Source organism: Sceloporus occidentalis, unplaced genomic scaffold (genome assembly GCF_023333645.1).
Source record: "Sceloporus occidentalis isolate IW3139 unplaced genomic scaffold, rSceOcc1.0.p SCAF_40, whole genome shotgun sequence".
NCBI lineage: Eukaryota > Metazoa > Chordata > Lepidosauria > Squamata > Phrynosomatidae > Sceloporus > Sceloporus occidentalis.
In genome coordinates this window covers 7,325,001-7,330,228 of record NW_028317020.1, presented here as the reverse complement: position 1 = coordinate 7,330,228, position 5,228 = coordinate 7,325,001, and positions in this window count along the sequence as shown.

The window sequence follows — 5,228 nt, the reverse complement described above, 5'->3', positions numbered from 1 at the left end:
TTCTTGCCATCTGCTCTCTTCATGGATTTAATCCTTTCTCATGCCTTCTTTCTAGCACTTTTGTGCCGTCTTGATATAAAAGTTGAACGTTGGCAATATGGACTGTACTTTGGTATTACTGGTAACATATATGTCAACTGAGCCATGTAAAGATATGTATATTTATTCACATGTTTCCAAGATCGCAATGTTGCTATATTCCACATGCCGTTTCAAACACTTCATCAATACAATGGCACTATTACTAACTTTGAAAAAATTTGATTTTAAACTCTGTAGCTGGCTGACATTAATATTTATATGAATATTATATTATCCATAAATTAAAATGTAAGTTAATGCTATTCTAGGATTTCCACATAATATTTAGTTCTGTGTATGAAAAAAGTGGATCGTTCCCAAACAAGTGCATTTCTGTAAAGTAAAATTCAATAGAGTGTCTCATGTGTGATACTATGTATACCTCTGTGTTTATCAAAAGTGAAATAATAAAATAGAAAATTATACTTAAATCATGTCACAGCTTGATTCCAGATGCGCACGATGATATACACATGTAAACTTATATATAGTGCAACAATGTTAAAGTATGGAACTACAGGCGCCCAGCCCCTGATATGTCACTCGCTTCTCGCACAGCAGACAAGCTGCTGATCTATTTCGGGACGGGGATACCCCACAAGAGAGTTCAAACACTGTTGGCGACAGTATCAGTTCTGATTCTATGGTGAAAGCGAAAGGGTTAACAAATGTTATTCCTAACAACACAAGTCACGTCTTACATTAAAACAAGTGAAGCGATGCTCGAGAAGGAAGAACCAAGCCTCCGGCTGCCGATAGCCTTGTGTTCTTGCAATAGATACGGCTTTCCCACAATACTTCCGGTTAATGTTTACTTCCTGGTTGGGCGTGATGCACTAAGCGTTTCACCCAATAGGCTTCCTCGGGCGCTTAAACCCTGCCCCTACCATTTGAGAAAAGGACATTGTAACCCTTTCACTGCTGTCTATATTATGGAATCCTTTATCCATTGAACTTAACCTCGTATAAATGAATGAAATGGCCTGTAGTGTCCGCGGCTAAACAGTACTTAGCTACAGATGTCCACTTGTTGGGAATGGGCATAAATAAATATTTAAATCCAGATGCTATATTGGGGAGTTTGTTAAATTCCCCACATGTTCTCATAAGATATGTTAAAAACGCTACAATGGTTGCTTTCAAGTCCATCCTAAATAATAATAATAAAAAAAACACATCTATAAAACATCTATAGGTTACTAAGTCGCTGCCAGCTCTGAAGAAAAAAAATCTTCCAGTGAGCTATAAAATGGTTTGCCTAGCTGGGAACAAAGCGAGTACCCTTACATTGCATTTAAAAAGAGTCTTCAAATTTACAATAATTTCTACAAATCCAGGCTAAACTGTTTAAAATAAAGTGTTTCTGGGCCTCAGGGAACCTTAATTAATAAAATACTGCAATGCTTCATGGCCTCTAGTATGGGATATATTGGTATACATTGAAGTCACATCACCAAGATGTAGAATCTTTCAATTCTAGATCTAATTACATATAAAGTGGCCATTATAGACTGCAAACAAATATCCACATAATGTGCTAAATTGGATTTTGAGCCTATACTGAATACGATAAGACAGCCTTGTGCGTGATTTAAATCTTTGTGGATTTTCAGGAGAAAATGAAATCGCAGGGTTCTAGGATAATTAATGCTCAAATATTGTTATTCCACATGCCATTACCCAATAATGTGACGAGATTTTTTTTCATGTTTTTTCGCTCCCTTAATTCCCAATACACTGATGGAGCTGCTAATTGGCGGAAACATTCTTCAAGATATTGTTAAGAGGATAGAATCTGTATGCCTACCCCTTATTCGCCAGTTTAACAACAATAGATTTTAGATGAGATATAAAATTATTATTTCCTAGGTGTTTAGTCTTTAACTTTCCTAGGGTTCATTGCTCCGGTGTTCAAAATTTTAAATAGGGGTTGATTTCTTGAGGGGAATAAAGGGTGCGGTTTGGTTGGTCATAATTGCACACTCTAGGGGGAGGATTTCACTTCCTAGGAAAAATAATTGTAATTGGACTGGTTACTTTTAGTGTGGTCTTTGCTCATTCTTCTATAAGTTTTACCTTGTTGGTACCTGCCATCATTCATTTTTCTCATTTCTGACCTGCTGAAGACAAAGGGTTTTCCACCATTCTTAATATTATGCTCAACCCGTCTCCAGATTTTGAATGATTACTTATCTGTTTAGTGTTATAATCTTTATCTCTGGTGTATTTTCTCATGTTTTAAAGCTTTAATTTTTCTCCCAACCTTCCCAATATTAATCTTAGTTGTGTTGGGTGATATGTTTAAAATTATTGGTTCCTAAAAAAAAGCTTGGAATTTCTCTTGTATAGTAGAGAGGTTTTTACTCAAACCTGTCAATGTCTTCATTTAAAAAACATTAAGGTTAATTTTTTCAGGCAGACATAATTTCTTTGTCCTCCTGGTCAAAAGAGTCTTACTTCTTGGGGTAATTTGATCACATACATATTTTTCAAGAGTGGTTACCTCCAATTTGATTTTACATCCCTGGTGGTTTCCCCAGATCTGTAAATGTCATCCAAATTATCTGACAAGGTTGGACCCAAGACCTTCCCCATCTCATAAGGGATATAGCAAAATGAAACTGCATACAATCTCTATAATTAAAAATCAACATAATGCCATCTGCTGTCACGGCGAAAACAAAAGACAATGTGAAAGTAAAATGTAAAGCATTAAGAAATAAAATGACAAAATAAAAAGTGTACATATTGTAGAAAGCTCAATACAATATCCACAAGTGTATAAAGCAATCGCAAAAACTAAGAATCATTATAGCGTTGCGCACATGATAATACATACACCTGTGTCTCCCAAAAGTGAAACTATATAAAAAGAAAGTTATACTGAAATAGTCAGCTTGATTGCAGTTGTGCACAATGATATAAACAAGTACAGAGTTATAGGTTTCCACCCCCGGTATAGCACTCGCTTCTCAGACAGCAGACAAGCTGCTCATCAATTTGGGCTTGACAAGAGGTGTCAAACACAAGAGGTGTTAGACACAGCATCAGCTGATTCTATGGCTCAAAGTGACAAACAGACTGAAGGAGCAGGAGTTACAAAGGTATAACAAATTTTATTCCTAAAAAAACCCAAAAAACAATTTGTCTTACATTAAAATAAGCGAAGAGCTGCTCCACAAGGAAGAAACAAGCCCCAGCTGCCGACAGCGCTCTGTACAATAGATACGGCTTCCCACAAGTCTTCCGCTTAATGTTTACTTCCTGGTTGGGGGTGATGCTCTAAGCTTTTCACCCAATAGGCTTCCTCTGGTGAGTAAACCCTGCCCCTACCATTTGAGAAAAGGACATTGCAACCCTTTCATTGCTGTCTATGTTGCGTAATCCTCAGTCTGCGGTATTGAATCTTATAAATGACCAAATATAAACAAACCAAGTCCAAGAAATAGTTAGCCTTATAAAAATGTTGATATATGCAGAATATATTAAGAATGTTTCTGCCAACTAGCAGATCCACCAGCGTTTTAGGTATGAACGGGTGATCGCATTGATAATATGAAAGAATAAAACCTCTCATCACATTATTGGATAATGCCAGGCTACAGCATATACTCAACCGTGAGGAATACCAATATTTGAGTATTATTCACCCTACAACCCATTTTATATTCTCCAGAAAATCCACAAATATTTGTGGGATGTCCCATCCTATCCGGTATAGGCTTATACATACAGTTAGGTACAGAGGTATTTGGACACTGGCACAAGTTTTGTTATTTTGGCTGTTTACCAAAATAAATTAGAGTTATATTTAAATAATGAACACGGTCTTAAAGTGCAGTCTCTCAGCTTTAATTTGAGGGTATTCACCGCCAAATTGGAGGGAGGGTTAAGGAATTACAGCTCTTTAGCCTCTTTCTCAAGGGACCAAAAGTAATTGGACAATTGACTCAAAAGCAGTTTCATGGACAGATGTAGGCTATTCCTTCATCATTTCTTCAATTAAGCAGGTAAAATGTGTAGTGTTGATTCGAGGTGTGGCATTCGCATTTGGAAGCTGTTGCTGTGAACCCAAAACATGTGGTCAAAGGAGCTTTCAATGTAAGGGAAACAGGCTTGATCTGCAACAAAAAAAAAAAAAAAAAAAAGAAGACTATCAGAGATAGATAAATCAAGGAGATAGGAGTGGATAAATCAACAGTTTGGTACATTCAGAGAAGAAAAAAAAGCAACACAAAAAAGGCACTGATGTCCACCGAAGACAACAGTGGTAGATTATTGTAGGATCTTTTCCATGGTAAAGAAAAACCCCTTTACAACATCCAGCCAAGCGAAGGACACTCTCCAGGAGGCAGACATATCATTATCCACAAAGAGAAGACTTCACAAGAGCAAACACAGAGGGTTCACCGCCATTCATAAGCCTCAAAAATAGAAAGGCCAGATTAGCCTGTCAAAAACAAAGCCAGCCTAGTTCTGGAACAGCATTCACTGGAAAGTTGGAACTAAGTTCAACCCGCACCAGAACGACAGGAAGAAAAATGTATGGAGAAGGCTTGGAATGGCTCACAATCAGAAGCATACCACATCATCTGTAAATCAAGTTGGAGGCATTTTGATGACATGGGCATGCATGGCTTCCAATGGCATGGGGTCACAAGCGTTTGATGACGTGACAGAAGTAGCCTGATGAATTCTGAAGTGCATAGGGATATACAGTATTGTCTGTCCAAATTCAGCCAAGTTGATTGGACAATGCTTCACTTTACAGATGGGCAATGACCCGAATGACCCTAGAAGTTTTTTTAAGGTAAAGAAGTGAAATATGCAATGGCCGAGTCAATCGCCTCATATCAACCCGATCAAGCATGTAAAACTTAAGGCAAAGAGACCCATAAACAAACTGAAAACAGCGGCAATTAACACCTGGCAACCGTATCACAAAGGAGGAAACCCAGTGTTTAGTGATGTCTATGGGCTCCAGACTTCAAGCAGTCAATCCCTGCAAAGGATTCGCAACAAAGTATTAAAAATAAACGTTTTTCCTTATGATTGTGTCGATTTGTCCAATTACATCTGAGCCCCTGAAATAAGGGGACTGTGTGAAAATGGTTGCAATTCCTACACGTTTCATACAATATTGTTGT